This window comes from Lathamus discolor, chromosome 4 (assembly GCF_037157495.1).
Source record: "Lathamus discolor isolate bLatDis1 chromosome 4, bLatDis1.hap1, whole genome shotgun sequence".
In the NCBI taxonomy this organism is placed as follows: domain Eukaryota; kingdom Metazoa; phylum Chordata; class Aves; order Psittaciformes; family Psittacidae; genus Lathamus; species Lathamus discolor.
The window spans coordinates 47368927-47390016 of record NC_088887.1 but is presented as its reverse complement, the minus strand read 5'-3'; the positions used below and the strand labels follow the sequence as shown (position 1 = coordinate 47390016).

General features: G+C 44.9%; 1 protein-coding gene and 1 long non-coding RNA gene across 4 annotated transcripts in view; one reads left to right on the top strand and one right to left on the bottom strand.

The window, feature by feature from the left end:
• RAI2 (retinoic acid induced 2) overlaps positions 1-21090 on the top strand; it is a 43879-nt gene that overhangs the window by 6520 nt on the left and 16269 nt on the right. The gene's annotated exons all lie outside the window — the stretch shown is intronic.
• Positions 6023-13358, bottom strand: LOC136012649 (uncharacterized). 2 transcript variants are annotated; one of them, XR_010611873.1, is made up of 3 exons: positions 13118-13358; positions 12799-12882; positions 6023-6344 (listed from the first exon to the last, which is right to left on the bottom strand). It is a non-coding gene; the product is annotated as an uncharacterized LOC136012649 (long non-coding RNA). The 2 variants fall into 2 exon arrangements; XR_010611874.1 differs by lacking the exon at positions 6023-6344 and adding an exon at positions 8488-8532.

Sequence of the window (21090 nt, the reverse complement as noted above, 5' to 3'; positions counted from 1 at the left end):
GCTCGGTATTTCACATTTGCCCCCACACTTAGTTGTACCTAAGCGGGTGTTCAGCTTGTGGAAGACTGCTTGGCTATGCTCCAGTTGTGCTGGAACCAAAGCAATGTTGGTAGGTGGAAGAAAGCAGTTGGAAGGAGTTACACTTCTCACTCGCTGAGGGGATGCATCTGCGTTTGGTTTGGGTTTGCCATTTAGGTGTTTAAGGGATTTTGGGGGTACTTGCGTAGCAGCTGTTTTTAGCTATGAAAACAGCACTTGTCTTTCAGGATACATTTTGGCTGTCACCATAGCTTTCTGTCTTCTAAAGGGGGTTATCGAATTAATGGGGGTAGCCCTGGATGCCATCAGATGCTACACGAAAGAAAGTGAAAGCAGCGTATGGCTGTGCGCCATGGATCCCTGTTTTCATAGCATGTAACCTCAGAGCTGTGCAGTGACCATTGTGGAGGGACTTAGCGCAGCCTCCCACCTGAAACAGTCAAGTCAACAGGCAAGGCGGATGCCCTTGATCACGATCAGGCTCCAGACGTCTTAGATTTGCTTTGGTTACCAGAGAGGCTGGTCAACACTCTTGCTTCCTATTTGCTTTCTGGTGGAACTGAAGAGCTCTTTTCTTTGAAGCATGAAAGCCCAAATATGTTGGGACCTGATGCTTTCTGAAACCTTTTTTCTTGAGAAAAGGTGCTGCTGCATTCCCAAGGAGCTGAGGTTCTCAAGTTAGCAGCCTTTTATTTTTAAAAAGGAAGGAGGTGTTTTTATTAGAGTTTCCTGTTTTGAACCCTCTGGTTAAAGGGTATGAGGCGGTCAGAGGTGGGAGAGTTGTCATTTAGGTCAGGGTTGTCTCTTTATATTTTCATATTTGTATACATAGTGCACATACATGAATTATTTTCATATTTATGTTATAGATTCTGATCTGTGCAAATTTTTTTTTCCCGTTCTATTTAAGGCTGCTACTTTAAGGAAGTCTAAATAAGTTTTCTTGTCAGGAATGATTTAGATGTAGCCAGGTCTGCCTGGGGCAGAAGGATGGGTTAAGTGACTTATCAAGGTCCTTTTCAGGACCTTTTCTGTTGTTCCAGGCAGTTACCCAACAAAACAAATTCATAGCAGGTTGTGCTGGCCATGCTGATAGGGCTTTGCTGTAGCACTTAACATGGGTATTTGTTTGAATAGGAAATAATAGCTAATTGTAGCATAGTTACTGCTGCTGCATTGGACAAATGTTTCTTAAAATGAAAGAGGAAAACAACTGATGTTACATTTTTAGGCTAGCATCGTGATATGGCTGTGATTAATTTTTCCAGGAGCTTTGTGGTTTTTATATCTGCTTAAGTGTATTAACATTTTAAAAGGTCAAAGGTAAGGTTTAAAATGGATGCCAAATTAAGATGGATGGGAGGAAAATGACATTTACTTCTTGTTACTGCACATTGTTTGAATTTGACCAAAGGCAAAAACAAAACAAAGAACAACCCTCCCCCTCATACACACACATGCACGGTTGTGAGCATGCATGGACAGACACATTCCCACCACCTGCCTTCCCTGCACACCTGGTCCAGGAAAACCTTATTCATCTAGGCAAATCATCATCCTAACAAAATCAGTAGTCCGATGTCCTAATTTCCAGACAGCTGAAGTATCCCTTTGCAAAGTATCTCATCTAACTGGTGTGAGTGGACTGCGTAAATAAAAGTAGCTAAAATGTTTATATTAGGAAAATACAGCTAATGAGACCCACAACCCCGTTATCATTTCCTGCCCATGCTGGGCTTGAGATGATGATTTCATCAGGGAAGGGACTGTACCCTCATCCCTGCTCATACAGTTCCTGGCACATTGAGTCCCTGTGAAAACAGAAAATAAAATATGGTGGGAACGATGCCTTTGCTTCCAGTGGGAATGGTGGCCAGTCCCAGTCGAAAGCAAGGCTTCAGTGGAGCTGCCCTGTGAACACACCAGTGTATGACAGCTGTGGGTTTGGAAAAAGCAGCATAGCTTGAGGTAAGGACTGAATCTGTGTCCGTCAGTTCCACTCTTGCCCTGAAATGATGATGGGGAGCTAGGCTGGTGATGCCCCCCGTGCCTCAGGAGTCGTAGCCACCCTCTCTGTCAAGGGACCCTGCTTGGTTTTGTGGGTGTTGTTTCACAAGATGGATTCGCTCCCATCTCTTCCTGACACTTACTAATCCAAGGTTAAAAAAGAAAAACAAAGAAGCAAAACCCCCCAAAATTACTTCAAATCCTTCTTCCTGTGTGTGGCTGGTGGTTCATCGGTGAGGATTCAGGCTGCCTCCTGCATCAGCCTCTGGCCACCTCAACCTCATGCTGTACCACAAATAACATCTTGGACTCACGTGGACCACAGGGGCTGTGCCATCCTGGGAAGAGTCACACGCAGCCTTGGACCATTCTGACTTTAGGTCATTGTTGGTTTTTTAATAGATAATTGTAAATTGTTACAGCTGTGGAAGACTCAAGGCAGTTGCTTCATCCAGACCAGGTGCTCAGTGTAGGGGTGTGCGGTTTCCCAGGTCTGTGAGTAGTTTCAGCCTCCTCCTGGAGATGTGTGTCCACCTCCCTCTCACCTGAAACCCAAATGGAGTGTTCCTTGAAGCACTGAAAAAGGAAGATGTTTCAGTGCCAGGAACTGAACCCTTTCTCATTGGAGACAGAGGCAGCCCTGCCTCTGAGAGAAGCATGCATCTTGTGGTGCCCAAGGTATGCGTCACATTTTGCCTGAGGCTTTCCCAGTCCATTTCTTCTGCAGCCTAATCACTGTGGATGAAGTCCTTTTATTCTTGTTGGGTTTCTAATTTTTTCACTAACTTGTTTGAGATCAGGATAGCCTCTTCTGAAAACCAGGAGCCAGATACCAACCTCATTAGGGTGTCATGGATATAAGTGGACTGAAGTGTTTGCCCAGCATCAGTGATGTTACTTAGACATTTAAGCTATGGCTGGGCCACTGCTAATGGAGAGAAGGCAATGCTGCTGTTCCTGTAGCTGTACCTACCCAGCATCTTTTGGCAGGCAGTGTGCCAGTCCCCACCACAGTGGGAGTGGGAAGATGCCCCTTGGCCTCCCTGAGCTGGGGGCTTAAGGGAGAAAGCTGCAGTGCTCAACCCTGCCCCTGCTGAAGGCCTGAGATGTGTCTGAGGTTAGGATAAGGGTGGACAAGTCCTTTCCTCCCTCACCCAACAAGCAGTAAGCTGTTCTAAGCATCCCTCTCTGAGAGCTGAAAATGTTGGCCTGACAAAAAAAAAAAAAAAAAAAAAAAGGAAAAATGTCAAATGCTCAAATGCTTTGTTCCAGTGAGAAAATGTATTTTTCATTTCAAACTGAATGGATTCTTTCAAGGCTTTGCTGCCCTCTGAGTGGAACAAACAAAACAGTTTCATGTTTTCATTTTACAAAAAAAAAAAAAAAAAAAGAAAAAAAGAAAATACAGTTCTTAAATTGCTCAACCCAAACATTTCTTTTTGATTTTTTTATTCTCCCCAGCCCGGCCACCATAGCAAACAATTTCATTATTTGCATAGCTCTAATTGCAGTGATTAAACAAACACAGCAGACGACCCTTCACAGAGCCTCATCACAGCCCCACAGCCAACTTGGTCTGTATTTTGTCAGCAGACAGGGAGATAGGAGCGGCTTTGTGCTAGACAGAAAATAAATTATCGACTTGCTTCCTTTTTTTTTCCCTCCCAAACTGATGCACCATCCGTTCGGAGCAAGAATAATTTTACCCATTCCCTTGCTAGCCGGCTGAGGGATATCACCATATTGTGAACCTGGTACCGTTTGAAAAGCATTTGGATTTTGAACGTCTTGTTCATGTGTTACTCTTAAGTGGCAGCCTTGGTTGCTGTTATTAGAATAACGTGTAGGGTTGATATTCTGTTAGTGATACCCATATTGACATAAAGCAGTGAGAAACAAACGTCTGCATCTTCATTGTTTTTGTTGTGAAGATGGCAGGTAGCTGAAGACGGGGTTGAGGGAAATTTTATCTGGCTGCAGTTCTGTGAAATAGGAACAAACAGTTTTCTGGTCATTTTTTAATGGCATTTATTTATAGCAGGTAGCACACAGGCGGCTGCTATTTCTCAGCGTGCTGGAAGAATGTTCTCCAGATGGTGCTTACTGTTTATGCTTTTATTCACTTCGCTTGAACACTGCAGCACTCTACACAAAACATGGGAAACTGGAAAATAAAACAATTATGTTTTTACAAAGTGCCATGTGATTTGCTGAAATGTCTTAGCTGACTGATGAGCGATGCTTGGGGGCAGCATGGGGGATCGTGCATGTCACACAAACCCTGCGCTCCAGCCCCCAAATCGGTAACGGGCATTGCCACGGCTCAAGAGGGATTCATCCTTCTCTCCCCAAAAGGTGATCTTGAGCAGGGCTGCTCATCTTACCCTCATGCCTGTGCCTGTTCTGCCTCCCTTTTCCCTCGCAGGGATTGGAGTGAATGTAGGGAAAGAGTTATAATGGCAGGTTTTTGTTGGGTTTTCTGTGGCTGTGCAACCTCAAGGTGAGAGAGACAAGAGACAATGCATTTCATAAGCTTCACCTGTGCCATCCTAATTTTTAAGCTCCTAATCTCAGTGGTAAATAAGGTATTAAGGCCTTTGGCTCATCCAGCTGGAGGCGATAACAAAAGTCAAGATTGGTATCCAAAAGAACTGGTGTGGTCCATGAGTTCTGTTGGTTACAGTAGTGAAAATATATGTCCTAATGGTGGGCATGCTCTTGCAGGCTTTTGTTATGTAGCTTCTGCAGGAGTACTCAGACAAAACATTTTCAGGCACGAAGCTTTAAATAGAAGACTTTGAAATCTAAAGATCTTTTTTCAGTGAAAGCCCTTGGGAAAGTAACTTAATTCTTTCAATTGCATTAAAAAACAAAAGCAAAAACAACAGAAAAGAACCCAAAAACCAAACCCAAAAGAGGCAATCATAAAAATGGATGCCAACAAGCAGGAAAAAGTTGTGGTTTGTTTTATCTTTTAATATATTTTTTATATATATTTCTGACTTCTATTAAAAAAATAGAACAAGAAAACAACAGACCCACAGCACATTTATCCCCCCCCCCATAATCTCAATTTTTCAAATATCAAAAACCGCATCAGGTTTAAGCTTTCCGACAGGAGACAGTCATTATTTCTGTGTAAACAGGAGCCTCTTGATTTCTTAAATCTAGTTTAAAGCCAGCGATACTTTTAGTGAAATTAAATTTCAACAAATTAATGTATAAACAGTCATTCAGCTGTTCTGGGGGAGTTCTTTGGTAAATGGGCAGTGCTGCACAGTGCTTCCATTCCTCCCCCTTGCCCGTTCCCCAAGAGACAGCCCTTTCCCAAGCAGAATTCTTGCGACATCAGCTCCATGCTGTTTATCTTTCGTTGCTCCCTTGGAAGTTATTATTTCTTAATGTGTTAATTGTAGTTCCTGGACCCTCGCATGTGAACGTGTGTAATGTTCACGTTAATGATGCAGACACATTCTCTAGTTCCTGGAACTGCAGAGAGAAAACCTTATGTACGGCCTGGGCACAGGGCATCCAGTAAGAGAAACCAATTACAAGAATTCAAATAGCATAAAAAGAATAAAGTGGGTAATTGGGAAGAGTAGGCACTGGGTTGGAGTGGAGGTTTTTTTTCTCTTATTTGGTTATGATTCCTTCTATGGCTCTGGCTTGGTGTGATATATATATTTTTTTTAATTAAAACTTGAATTATGTCACTTGCTTTCCACCTTTTAACAGTATTTCACAGTAAATTTCATTCCTAATAGCAAGTAGTCAGGGGTAAGGAATGGCTTTGCTGAGTGATGGGACTGTTAATTATTAAAAAGAAACCTATGGATTTAAAACAAATTAGACCTCATTAAGCCTAGGTCTGTTTCCACACAGACCAGCTGACATGAAAAAGCCCATCTGCAAGCATGATCGGAGATCACCAGTCCCTGATCTCAATTAAAAACCTATGGCTTTCCTGCATCTTTCCTATTTCCCTTCCATTTCTCCTGTCACCCTCAGCCACCCCCAATGATGGCACCCAATCCCGTATGCAGGCGGGAGTCCTACCTTGCTCCTGGAGATGGCTGCTGGCCATCAGTGGCTGGAGTCCACCTCCCGGGTGGCTGGATGGGTAAGCCAGCCGCTGGACCATCTTGGTGCTAAGTCCAGCCAAACTGTTTGGCTGGGTTTAGCACAGGTGTAGTGAAAGGGGAAACACAGGAAAACTCATTTTCTCTTCCTTGATTTTGAGGGGCAGGAGATCTTTGACTTCTGCTGCGGGGCTCTTGCCATGACCAGGCTGACAGATCCTGTAGGACAGATGTACTAATTCTCATTTACAGAGGCAGAGGGTTTTTCTGTTCAGGTTTATTTTATTACCCGAACTTGGCTGTGACTTTCAGGTTGTTTGTACTTGAAGGCTTTCTGTGGAACTTTACAGAAAATCCAAAGGGATGAAGTGAGTGGGGGAGCCCCGTGCACTCAAACCTGTATAACTGTGGCATGTTTTAAGCTGCTTTTCTGAAGTTTTTTTTTGAGGCAATGTGTGAGCGCATCCACTGGAGAATCCTAATAAGGAGAGTGAAAGGTGGCCTATACTGAGCATTTTAATTGTGCATTCATAGGCATGCCATGTATGGGCTTTGCTGCCTTGCTGAGACCTCCCCCAGATCTTCTCTGGCATTACAGACAGTGACACACTCGTATTGGGAGAAGAAACACCCATTTCTGCTGGCTAGAAATCAGCAATAACATTTTGACATCTGTGCAACAGTTTAAAATGAATTATTCAGCACATAGATCGTGCTATTTGAGCAGCCAGTACATCTCTGCCCATTTACTACTGTCAGTCCGTGGTGGAGATACCATTGATGCCAGTGAGAGCTGAGCACATGGACTGGGGGTAGGTTTTGGCCCATAGCCTGGAACAGCATTTGACAGCACCCCTGCAGTACATGATAGGAATAATCTGCTTTGCCACCAGCAAAAGACTGAAAGACAATGCCAGTCTGTTTCTTCTCTTCGAGCATTTTAAATTTATGCAGATAAAAGACCTTAAGAATTAAAGAAGTCATTAATTGTTTGACTGTTCAAGTTCTGCTTTAAAGAGTGAAACTTGCATGTAATTTTGATTAAATCAATGTATTGCATATGACTCTCCAGAAGCCCTGAACATCTACTGCCTACTGGGAGTAGACCCAGAATACAAACTGGCAGCAGGTCCAGGCCAGTCTCCAGCTTCTGCCAAGTTAGAGGGTTAAACTGAAGCAATCACTAATTCCTATCAACAAAGAAAATGCATGAAATTCACGATGTAAGCTGCATCCGATTTGGAAAAACAAGCCAAACTGCTGTTAGAATGTGCTTTGGGGAACTGCAGATGGGGAGCAGGGAGGAAACACAGATCAGCCAAACAGCAGCAAAAATGGGTCTGCTCATGACAGGCGTACAGGAGAGGAGGTGTATGTTTAACTTGTATTTAGCTTCCTAATTCAGCACGGTCATCGGAATTAAAGCAGTGTATGTGCAGTGAGAGCCTAACATCTGTTATTTCACAGGACGCCAGTTCCCTGTAGCTGTATTTAAAATATAAAACGCAGAACACAGTATGGAAATGTTCTGTGATGTGGCTTATTGTCCTTTCCTCACCTTCCTTTGAGGACTGTGTTATAGCTGTCCATTTGCGCTTATCTAGCAGGCAAAAATTTGGGAGCACTCAAATAACACTGCAGTGTGCAGCCATGTCATCTGCCCATCATTGTCCATGTTTTCCAGATAGCTAACTAAAATTCCAGCCTGCCCCAATTTCTACCTGCTTTTCTGTTCACGTGTAACAAATAATACCCTACAGTGGAGGTAGCCCAGTGCTGTACTTAGAAAGGCAAGACATTTTATTTGGGTAACTATAAAACTAGTATACAGTTAAGGTTTTGTGCAGGAAAGCCCATCTATTGACAAAAGACACTTGAGCACATAATGAAATTTAAGCAAATCCGTATGTCCTACTGAAGTCAGAATTTAAGCATATAGTGAAGTCTTACATGCAGTAAGGGCATATGCTCTGATTGTAACGCTATAGCTGTAAGATTTTTGAAGCCCTGTGTGTGTGCATAGCTTTATTTTAAGAGTTCCCAGGAGCTTTGCAATGATCAGGAAGATGTGAAATCGTGATAAATACCACGCAGCTCTAGATGCTCAGGTGCAGCGCTTCAGCAGGAGGTGGGACCTGGCTTCCTCAGCCGGTCCTTGCCAAGAGCAGTTCTGCAGCTGATGCTGCTGCAGCTGGGTGCGACCTGGAGTCTGCATCCACAGTCAGCGACATGCGGGTGTGGGTACCTGTGTGTGGTAGGTTTGTAGGGACTAAAGTCTGTTCAAGCTTTTTGTAGGGCTGGTGACATCTGCTGTAGGTTCAGACATCGCCAAAGTGGATGAACCTTCTTGCCATCTTTGGTCCTCTTACTGTCACTGCGCTCCCCTGGGGCAGGGGGATATCATCCTCTTGGATAGGAAGGAAAAGAGGCACAGGGAGATGTTAAACCCAATATTATTTTTGTGTCCACATATACAGAGACATCTCGGGGGGGCAGGAGTGGGGGAAGCATGGGCTGAGGAGGAGTGGTGTGGTGTGTGTCCAGACCTCTTGCCTGTGTAGTTTGGACCTTGCCTGCATTACAAACCTGGCTCAGAGCAGCTTGCTCCAGCCCACATGGGAAGCTCCTGAGCAGGGCTGTGAGTGTGCATCTCCCTGATCCCCAAGCAGAGGAATATATCTTGCTAGTGTGGGTGTGGGGTGATGAAGGGAGGGTGTGCAGAAGCCCCAAAAACTAGGGAGGAGGGTAAATAGCTGGAGTAATATATGTATGAGGGTGAAGAAGGCTACCTGGTTTTATTGCCACTTGATTGGAAGGATGTGTGTAGCCTGTGAGCATCCATTAATTAGTAATGCAGTTGCTCCGTGCTGGTATCAATAAAACCTTGATAGTACGTGATACCAGCCCGTGATTGCTTCCTTTTTTCCACATCCCCTTGTGAGGATGCTGTATATCAGTGCAGCTGTGCACTGTATGCAGTGTATATGCGTTGTGGCTGCTTACATAAGACAGGGACAGTGAAATCATTTAGCAGCTAGTTATCTCCCATGTGATTTTTTCCAAGCATCTATAAAAGGATCTTTGATCCGCAGCACTTTCTCACGTGCACAAAATAACCAAGGTTGGGCTTTTTTTTCCTTTGCTGAGACATACTAATTCTTAAAATGGCTTCTGAGCAGGCATTCCTAGGTGTGTGTAGTGATTGCAGCCTGATGAGTTAGCAGTGGCAACAACAAGAAAAAAAGGCTCTCTTTCATTTCCTTTATATGCACATCGTGCAGCTTTTCAAACTGTGCATCAAACACCGCCGGCTGGAAATTTCCAGGCCCACTTCCTCCCTGGTGCATGCTCATAAAGCAAGATTGTCTGTACGGTCTGTAGCTGCAGTACTGCAGAAAGTCAGCAAGAGCTGACCACCTCACCTCTGTCAAAAGCAGTTGAGAAGCCCTGCCTTATCTGCCTTATTAAAACCACACTTGACTCCTGCAGAGAAACCTAGCTGGGAATCTTGAAGAGGAGGGATAAAAAGGAAGCTGAAATTGCAGTGAGTATTCTACAGTTAGGTCTTGCAGTAAAGTTAAAGGGTGCTTATTGTAAAATAAACCAAAACCGGCAGCTTCATTAAAACAAGGAAAATGTCTGCATTTAGTGCAATGAACTTCTGACTCCCCCACCTACCGTAAGGCCCAGAGAGAAGATGATTAGTTATTGCAGCAATGAACAGATTTAAGTAGCTCCCTAATGGATTTGTATTTTGAATTTAAATATGTATATGCATTTCTGTGTGCATGTGTGCCTGTACTTAATCTTTGCAAGAAAAAGCATGATGTAGAAATAGATGCAAGAGGTAGAATTTATACTTCAAAATGTATTTTAGTATGTGTTTGAAATGTGTATTTTAGTATGAGGTTTTTTGTTTCCCTTTTATAAGAGTAATTGATTGACTGTTTGCCAGGCTTTCAGTAGTATCCATAGGGAATCCCCACCCCCACCTTTCCCGTGCCCACCAGCTTTTTCTCACCTTAAAATGAAAAAAAGAAAGAACTTTAAGAGAAAGATCATTGCTTTAGCTTAATATTCCAAGATTTCAGAGATTGAATTTTCTGATAGTAATGAAATGAACCCTGAGTTGTGCCATGAATTTGATTGCAGTTAATTTGATTTTTGAGATGCTCGACAAAGCTAGCCCATTAGCTTTGACCTCACATACTTTGGGTTTGTACAAAGTGGTATTTTTATATATGTATGGGTGCAGATAATATGAAAATCTCTCTCTGCTAATTCTGATGTTTGTATCAATTACTGTAAATGAGTACTTGCTAACTATAGCACTGTTGGAAGTGATACCCAGTGAGTTGCTGACCAGTAATCCCACTATGTGTATTGCATTGGTGACAGAGGGGTGGTTCCTCTTCACAAGGGAAAATGCAGCTAAACATCTCAGCCAGGAGACACACGCACACTCTGTCCTGCAGCTTTTCCAGTTCTCATTGATCTTAATGAGACTAGTCATATGAATAGCAGTGACTCTTGTCAGAAAGGATTTTTTTGGCTCAAACTCACAATTTCTATTTATTTGATTTGCCCCTGCAGACTTGAGAGTGAAAGTGGTCCGCTTGGCAGCATTTGCCAAGAGGCAGCAACTGTGGGGTGGGGCATCCCCCAAGGTGGTCCCGGTGTCTGGCTTTTTCTCTTTACATGGTTTATTCTTGGGCAGCAGTGAATAAGATGGTGGAAAATTGCCTTTGTTATATAATTGTATATAAATAATGCCATCTTCAGATAAGAAAGTATTTGGCAATGTCAGGAAGATAATGGCACAAGGCTACAGATAGCTGGGAATAGTGTTAAGGAGTTGGTTGTGTAGGGGAAAAACAGGAGGGGAATTCTGCAGCTTGAAGGAGATTGGTCACTATGGAAAGAAAAATATGCAGGATGAGGCTTCCAGAAGAGGGGAGAAACAAGAGCAGGGAGGGAGGGAGATGAGCAGCGGGGGCACACAAGTTGGGAGTGATACTGAAAGTTTTCCAGGCGATGGGCAAAGGTTGAGCTGCAAAGGAGATAACTGCCATGAGCTGCTCGTGGGAGGTCTTGCAAGCGGGGGAGTGCAAGATCCCAGCAGAAGTCAGAGGATATATGACTTGGTGATGTGTGGGAGGGAAGGTGCCCATAGATGGGAAGAGGGTTGGACAGATGGCTGGAGACAAGACGTTTTGTCTGGATCTGTGCCACTGCAGTACACGCCAGGCGCTTGTGGACCCAGGAGCCAGGCTGCCTCCTTCCAGCTCTGTCGTCCCCCCAAAACCTGCCCTGGGGTCGTCTCCCTGGTGCAGAAGGGGCCTGGGGCAGCCCTGCTCCTTGCTTGGTTGCTTCTGCCTGTGTCCTGTGGAGGGCTCCTGGAGGTCATAGCTGGCTGTCTAAGGGAGCAAGGGCACAGCACACACTGGTCCCCCCTGTCTGCCTGAAGCAGTCGCACATCTAGCCTGGGGTAAAGCTGGGCATTTGCACCAGGAGTGATCCAAGAGGTCCCCAGTTTGGGCAGGGTGAGGAGACAGGTACCAGGGTGTACCACAGCAGGGAGCTGCTGTCCTGCAGGATGCTCGCATGCTCATGCTTCTGCAGCATCTTCTTGGGTCCTGCCAAGCCACAGTCTAGGTGTCTCCCCTGCTTACCACAGGGCAAGGAGAGGTTTTGTTGTCACTCCCATACTATTTCATAGGATTTGGATTGGATTTTTTTTTGTTCTCTTTCCTTCATGCCACTTTTGGTGGCCCAGTCAGAAGGAGAGGCTCCCAGTTATTTTGGCAGCAATTAGGCAAAACCATTCAGCAGCAGCAGTAAGAAAAATGTTCAAGAGAAAATACTGACTACCTCACCAGAGAGCCCCATAGTGCCAGATTTAGCACTGCAAATCAAGGGAGAGGACAGAAACCTTGTCTCTCTTTCCAGGGGGCTGCTGAAACATGGTGCCCTGAAAATACTCAGGCAACGGAGACCATTAAAGCACACTCCCGGCATGGGGCTGCCCAGTAATGTGATGCCTCACAGCAGACAGTGCTTGCTCTTTCATGGTATTCTGTATCCATAGGTTCCTTGCTGCCAGCCTGTACCCAGCACAGCGGAGACATGGGTCTGTGCGCTCCCCAGAGGGATGTGCCTCTCCCGTGGCTGAGGCTTGAGCAGCATGGATCCTCACCAAAGAGCTGAGCTTCCATACTGCCACTAAGTTAGACTAATTTGGGGGGAGCATGTCTGATGTTTCTCAGCCAGTGCTAGCTAGAAAGGAAACAATTTTACACATCAGCAATTTTATATGATTAATAATTTTATCCTGCCTTAATTGAAAAATGGGTTGGTGCCCCAAAAAAAATTAAGCTGCAGGAATTAGTATCTAACCTCATTATGATGAATGTGTAATATTTACATGCTGCATATTACTGTCAGTGCTTTTAGAAATGATAGTGCCATGTATTGTAATGAAAAACTGTCCCATGTTGTTTGTAGTTGCGTGGCACCGTTCTGTCTGGCTGACTTGGCTTTAAGAGCCTAAACGCTTGGGAAGAAGCAGTGTGAGGATGCTGAAATCCTTTTAAAGGGAATTTATGAACAAACAGGAGGATGATGTGTAGGCTCTGAGCTCGGCTATCAGTTGTTATTGCTGAGAGATACTCACAGGGAGTCGATGCCAGACGGAGCATTAGCGATTGCCGGCCTTGGTGCCGTCGTGGGAAGTCGGTCATAAAGTCGTCGAGGACCCCTGTTTGTGGGATTTTTAAACACCAGTGAATCATTTTGCGTAATAAGGCAGTTGTCGTTGGGGTGAGTTTGTCCAAAGGTTTTTGTGAACCACTTTCTTAACCCAAACAAAGCTTCAGAAGGAGAGAGAGACCATGCCGAAGGACAGGCAGATTTGTTATGCCTGGCAGAGAGCCGGCAGCGCGGCTCTGCCGAGGTTTGCCACGCAGTGTGTGGGAACAGGGGGGGTCCCCTACCTCAACTCATCTGCCCGCGACGGTGGGCAGTCCCAGAGATGGGGCAAGTCATGACTTCACGGCATCATGCCCCTTCTGCGTGTCTGGCCCTGCGACTTTGTCTTCAGTGAAGGAGCTCAAGGCAACTTGGATTAAAGAAGGTGACAACGTCTGGGTCCCTGATATGGAGAGCTGGGGACAAAACAAAGTCAATAAAATCCCTTTCAGCTGTGCTGCTGTCCTGGCGTTGTCTGTCTCCTGCAGGCTCCTCGGAGGGCTGTGGTTTCAGCAGCAGGCTCAAAGTGAAACTATGTATATATGAGGGTTGGGAATGTGACATGTTATGAATGCCTAATTCCCCCAACCTTGAGCTCTCATCAGCTTAAGTATTACTCACCCTAGTGTTTGAACATCATGAGACAAATCTCCCTGGAAATGTGCAGTGAAAAATAGATGCCTGTGGTGGGATCACTTGTGCCTTCCAGTGTCCCTGGCCAGCAGCATTCGAGGAGCCTCCTCCTCTTCTTCCTGGAAGAGTGGGAGGGTCCTGATGGGGAAAGAAATGCTCTGGCAGTGCTATCTTCCTCACAGGGCAACGTGCCCATAGTTTGGGGCTGGGAGGGAGGAGAAGGGTCTGGCAAAGGAGTCAGGAGCATCCCCAGATAAGGGGGACATGCTGGCTCTGCAGGGGCATGTGGAGCACAGTGGAAGCGGCAGGGAGGAGACTGGACTTCCCAGCACCTTCTTGTCTGCCGTCCCCAGGATCTTCCCTGACCCAGTGGCCAGTGCGCTGGGGGTGGTGGCAAGGGCTGCCAGTGTTTTCCTTCTGCTGTGCTGCATCCCTCATCTGTTGTCCCTGCCTGCGTAGGCTGCCCCTGGTGCATCCTCAACACCCATTCTCTGGCATCTCTAGATGTGTAGCCAAGGTCTTTTTAGCTACCTCTTCCTTTGTATTTCAGCCAGGGTCCCTGTTAAAGCAGACAATGAGGAAGTCTGCATTAAAATGCTTCCTTCCATCCCTTCGTCCTCTCTCCCCCTGCTCCCAGCCCCATCCTCCTCGTCCCTGGAGGAAATGCTTGTCTCTGCCAAGATCCTGCCTCGCAAAAGTAAACACTATGAAATTACAATAAAATGTTTTGATTTGCTGGGCCTGACGTTCAGGAGCTGCACAACAGAGATTTATAAAAAGGATCTTCTATAGATAGCCAGTCTGAGAAAAAAATAATCTCTCATTTTGGGTGTGTTTCGGCTCCAAGTGCTCAGGCAATGCAGATGAAGAACAGTGGTTTTCTTTGCCAAACGTGAAGGTTCTTAGGAGGTTTATACTGCAGCATCTGTCAGCAGCTTTCTGCCTGGTATCTGCGGGTGACTGACCTATTGCACAATAATGTCAATATTTGGGACTCTGTCTGTGCGTGTGTGTATATGTGCTGTTGTTGCTTGATGCTTTTAGACCGGGTAGTGTACTGAAACAGAAGGAAACAGATGAGCTGAAACTTGTTTCCTCTGGGGCTTTTCCAAATAATTCAGGGGAAGGCAAACCTAAATGGAGGTGTAATCCCTGGGAGATGAGCTTCCTTGGGTGCTTGCCAGTTTAGCAGGCTGGGTAATCTGCGCTGTCATCAAGATTTGTGGATTAGCTGTAGTGAAGCTAGTTGGCTTTGACATTTCATTAGGGAAGTTTTCTGTAGTTTTTCAACCCCAGTCTTGATGCTGTGAAATAGGGATGATGTAGCTTTGTTATCCTTATGCCTTCTAACATTTGTGCAAGTTGATGCTGGGACTGCAAACATCTCATATCCGTTGAGGATTTCTTAAATCATTGCTTGTTTATGAAAGACTAAGTGGGTCAAAGGCTAATTTTGGAAAGGATCTGCTTTCCCCAATGCTAACCAATAAATTTTCATCTGGATAACGTAAGTTACCAAACTGTTATCTCCTGAAGAAGGGATAAAAGCAAGCACTATTTATCCTATGATCTGCAAATATTTTGAAAAGTGAACCGGCATATCAATAAAATGACTTATCATCAAGGTCTTTTAAGAGCTCTAAAGGACACTTACTTAGAAATCAAAATGTTAAATGTTAAATAGAGGCAAGAACTGTGCAGATGAGGAGGGAGAACGTACGAGTGACAGTGTTGTAAATTGTCTTGGGGGTTCAAGGGACCGGGGAAGGACACTGTGTCCTGAAGTCACTCCTTCTCAGAGACGTCCCTGCTGATAAGAGCCAGTTGTTCTTCCTGGTGACAATGATCGAGGGGGACAAGGCGAAGGATCACCCTGTGGGCTCCTGTGGCGGCATGCAGAAATGGGGATGAGGCCTGTTTTATTTATCACGGCGAGACGTGCCCTCACTCTTCCGCCTGCCGCTGAGGATGGGTACGTGTCCTTGGAGCTCCTGTTGCTGTCTCCATAACCCTCTCCTAACCCTTTTCAGATGTCATCCCAGAGCCTCGCTGGCCCAAGGGCTTCCCTGCCATCCTCCTGCCCTATGGATGCTGTAGGTCTCGTACCTGCAGTCTGCCTTAACATGCTACTTTGTGCTTCTGTTGCAAAACTGTGAGTGAAAAGCAAGGTTTACGTAAGAAGTGATTTATCGTGCTCTACTCCAACTGAAAAATATAAATAGAGTTAACATAAGTGTTGGACTGCATGTTTTAGGGCTTCAGTGATTTATCCATCAATTATGCCATTGTAAACTGAAGGTGAGGTTATGCCTTTATAGTTCTGGAATAACAAATGATTGAGCTGAAGCTCTGCTGGGTACTTCTGCTTGAATTTATTTTAGTGAGAGAAAAAGCTGCAGTTAGCAGGAATGTCCTACATGAAGGGCTGGGCACCTTGCAACTGCATAGGGCTTGGTTTGGGGACAAAGAGGTTCCTGTAGCATGTACTCCTGCAATCCAAAAGATGGAGAAATATTAAGAATTTAAATGGGTGTGTTTGAGCACACACATAGGCAGACTCGCACTTGCTCTTCCTGTAGAAGGTAAATATCAATTTTGACTATCTGAATATTGATGTAGCAATTTAGAAATAGTTTTTCCAAGAGAAGGTGTCTGCACTGTTCTATTTACCAGCATAATGAAATCAGACAACCTTTCAATCCATAAATCACAGTCCAGTATTTGCCATTACAGTTTCTATGATTGTACTGAGCAAGCAACACTACCCAAAGAATTTTATTAAATCTAAGTAATAAAATTGAAAATCTCTATTGACGCGTCTGTGCCTCTATCAGGTTCTTTTAGCCTGAGAATATATTTTGTTTATTTTTCAGACTCCACTTGATTTACTTCAGTTACTTTATTTCTCAGATTGGAGGCCATCTGTTAAGTCGTGGTAACCTTTTGTTGTAAAGCTCAGGATGTTCTCCTCGGTGTTTACTGGCTGCAGTGTAGCACACATTTTTTAATCATCTTTGCTATTATGCTGATTTGAGACTTTGAAGCACAAAGTGGGTTTAGACAGGCCACAGGAATTTGAGGCTTCAAGGCAATGATAAGAAATTTCTCAGTGGCTTGGTAAATGGCAAGTATTTTAGGAAGACAGCAGACGTCCCTCAGCAAGTCTTATTTTTGCAAGCTAAGGGCACTGCACAGCAGCTCTGTATTTGTCACTGTTTCCTGTACCTTCCCTGACAAACTCAAGGTTCCACCCCGTCTACTTCAGGCAGTCTCTGAAGCTTCATTCATCTTATCCCTTGTGTCAGCAGCTCTAGGTTTTTCTCCTTCATTCTCCTCTTCATCTTCCCTACATCGTACATTTTTCACCTCATTTTTGTCTTTTTTTAAATGCCCAGAACTCTCTGCGTCTTGTGCCCTGCACCACCTCCACTGTTTGTAGCAGCACCATTTGTGCCCTCAGAACTGGATCCCACAATGTCTCTTCCAGTACCAGGTCTCCATGTGATACCACTTCCTTCCATAGCAGCTACTCTTGGGAATAAATCATGAAGTGTATCAATGTAGTAGCCTCTCCTGGGAGGATGTGCGAAGGATGAGATGAATGGTGGTGTTCTGCTAGAAGGCGTTTGGTGACTGCTATCAAGTGGTCCTTTGATCTGGAGATAACCCAGAGGTTTTTGCAGTTCTGCGGTACAGATGTGAGGAGCTTGGCATCCCAGCCTCCTTCCTTCTCTTTTTGCCCCCTGCTTTTTGGGGGGCATGCTCCTGGTTTCCTCAGGGTTGGTATCCAACCTGCTTACAAAGTTATATGCATTACTGGCGTTGATCCAGTACAGCTTTCCGAAGCTGTTGCATAAAAATCCCACCAAGTTGAATGTGGGACTTTACAACCTGTGGTACTTAATATTAGGGCTTAATGCATTTTTCTGTGAAGACCAGCAGCAGATTTCCAAGGCACCTGTGGAGAAAGCTGTCATGCTTACGTGCACAACCCCCAAGCTGACATTTAATTGCTTCTTATAGCAGTATTTTTAATGAAAGGGGTTCCAGTAATCTCAGATCAGTTGAAGAATAATGTGGCACCCTGATCTGGTAAATATGCTGAAAAACACTTGTGTTCAGACATGTGTGCTCACTCATCAGCGTGGAGATCATCTCTGGCTTAAAAATATCTCATTTTTTCTCTGTTTATCCCCAAAGTTTGCTCTCTGTTGGAAAGCGTGGCTGTCACATGTTTGAAACTGATTTTCTTCACTGGGCGTATGGAGGTAAAGGAAGTGATAAATCTCTAAAAACAGTATGATAAAATAAATCCTCTCTAACTAAGGAGCCGGATACTGAGCCTTTTACTCCTTCAAGGTCTTGATCTGTAGCTGGCCCCGCTGACTGTGAGATGACTTCTGCTGCAGCAGGGCTGGAAGTGCCCGAAGCTGCCCTCTTGCAATCATGTGGGAATTTCAGGGACTGAAGCTGTAGATTGTCATATCCAGTGAATAGCTGGTGTGCTGTCTGTCGGCAAGGAATAGATTAAAGCAGCTGAAAGAAAAACCCCACCAAAAAGCAACCCCCCTCTCCCCCCAAGAAAAACTTGGAAAAAATCTGCCATGTTTGAAAAGATAAGTAAAAACTTTGGGATTTTGAGAATTTATGGCTTTCCCCTTCTTGCCCCCAACAATCTGAACAAAGTCCACCATCCTTCCTCCCTGTTTTTGACAGGAAATATTTTATAGTTTGCTATTTTCCTCTGTTAGCATTCAATCAATATTGGGATCAAACTACCGACTACAAGTTCATCCCTTTCCTTAATGCATTGCTGCTGTTTGGATATGGGTTATAATTAACTGCTGATCATAGTGATGTGGCTGCTGTAACCTAATGTTTCCGTCACACCAATACCCTATTGATGGATGGACAGTAGTTGAGCTTTCTGCCATAGAGACCATGGGTCACGTCAGGGTGGGCGCCGAGCATCTCATCCTGCACCACTGTGGCGTCGGGCCTCTGCTGGCTGTGGTTCAGCAGCGACAGTGACAGCTATTTCCCTGCCTGCCTTCCTCCAGAAGAAAGGGAAAAGAGGAGGAAGGCTTTTTTTGTTCCTGGGCGATGAACTGCTCCAGCAGCGGCCACAGGATGAGGAGCGGATGCTTTCTGTTTGTGGTCCTTCCCACTCCTCCACAGGCAGGCTTCAGCTAGAATAAACCAGTATGTCATGAACCTTTGAAGGGCACTTGTCTTCTGAGTCACTTCCCTTTCACCCAACGGGCTGCAGGAAGCTGAGGGATGTTCTCATATCATACGGGCGTGCTCAGACTTTTATCTTGCAGCGGCCATTCAGCCTCCCATGGCCTTTTCCACGTAAGTGGCAGCTTCACCTTGGCCAATATATACATCTTCCTTTCTTCTGGCATTTTCCAAGACAGTGGAAAGCTAGGACCATTGGGAACACACGGAGACTACATTAGGGACTTCTCCTGTCCCCTGGATGTCCCCTCCTGGCTTTCTTCTGACTGCAGATCATTTGTATCTTAGTGGGAGGATCTGGGAGCAGTGCCATTAAAAGAGGTTGCCTTCTCCCCTGCCTTCTGTGTCAGCCGCTACACAGTAGGGAAGTGCAACTTCTTGGAACAAGATGTCTCACACACCGGCAGTGCTCCATGTGCATCCCATGGACTGCCATGGTCAGGAGTCATGTTCTTCCATTGTTCCTGATTTTCCATCATGCCATTAGAGAAAATCCTGATGCAGTAATGCTCTTGGTTCTCTTTGAAATTGCCAGTTAACACAAAATAGTTTGTGATTAGCTACCCCCATCCCCCAAGCCCCAAGCATCTTTAGAGTTAAATTGCCCAGAGGTCTGTTTTCTTCTTGAACAGTCCAAAGACTTTAATTTGACAAAGTCAAGATTTTTACCCTCCAAATAACATAATTCTTTTGGTTTTAATTAAAGATTTTGTTTTTCCTTTGCACTAGACTGATGCTAAACTGGCTTCACTAAATCTCCTTATGCTGTAAGTAGCCATGACCCAGATAAACATGTTTAAAAATGCAGCTACTGAAACTACAGTATGTTACCTTTCTAAGACACAGCAAGAGAAAGATTAAAATAATTCTATATCTTTACAAGGGTAGCAGGTAGCATCCTATCGTTAAAAGCAGATTCATAGACCAATTTAATTTTTTTTAGATTACATGTAGAAATCTGCCTGAAAAAAGTGCTATTTAGTTCAGAGTCTGAAGCTTGAAAGTTATAAGGAGGCCTATGAAAAAAATTACTTTTTCCTTTTATGTCCTTTTGCAGCATAACAGGGCCTTTTGAAGAGGAAGGAGTAACTGCGTATTTAAGAGTGCATTGTAATGCAGCCACGCAGAGTCAGGAGCATACAGGCAACCAGGAGAAGGTTGAATTTTTGCTCTTCTTGGTGGCTGAGTTGGCATCTTCATTAGCTTTTTAATGTAAAGGCTGAGCTCTAGTTCTAGCCAAACCCATTTGGTGTCCACAGCCCACCTAAAGCCAGTGCCTGGAAGAGACACCCATCCTTCTCCACTTGCTGTATCAAGGAATAGATGTTGCCATAGGGCCTTATTTAAGTATATTTAGGTAGACCCTTTCTAGGAGCCCAAAAATTATTGTTAAGGGGATACTGCCTGCTGTTCCAGATGCACATGTTTTGTGTGTACAAGCGCTGCCTGGAATGCTCTGGTAAAGAATATTCTGCCATGGGAGCATGCCTACTTCAGCCACCTTATTAAGCTCTGATTACACACAACTACTGCTGTTCTGAGAGGTAAGGCTTTGGCAAACCTTCTCTTCCTGGTAATTATTGCTCAAGTCACAGCCAGCGTGGAAGAAATGGACAGAGCTCAGTGTTCAGCCTGGCCCTGAGCAGCCACGATATACACTATTGGGAGCAATTGGATAATAAATAACCTTTAATTAGTGCTAAAGATGCGAAGGGTCCTAATCCCTCAGTCCCTGTTTAAACAGCTAAACCCAAACAGCCAGCCTCCAGTACCTTGTTGCCAGCATCCCACAATACTGTGTTTGGTGCTGCTGGGGTTGCTATGTTGGCGTCGCTTTAGTGTCACCATCATGGAGAGGGGAATGGTGCCCTGGAGCTGCTCCTCTTCCTATTTCCTGCCCCTTGGTCTCTGCCAGCCTGGCAAAACCCTCATCCCAGAGCAAGGGCCAAATCATCTTTAATCACTTCAAGAACAGAGCAGGGTTTACCAGGCATTCATTGTACTGGGTGACTTTGGGGTCTTTGAAGATTCACCCCCCTCCCGCCCCCTTTAATTCATTTTTGGTAGCAGCATGCTCTCCTGCTTACTCTGGTTAGCATTAAGCTATAAAATTGCTAATGTCAGACAAAAAGTCAATGGAGGCTATTGATTTTTCATGCTTTTGCAGCATGCTGCAGGAGCCTTTCTACTGGACATGGAGAACACCCAGTATGGCAAGATAGGTGTTTCCCAGGACCCATTCACCATGTCTGTGTACCCCATGAAGCCATGGGCACCAGCACTGTGCTAGAGCAGTCTGGCCAAACGCCCTTGCCCAAACAGAGCCAAGTGCTGCCCCCAACAG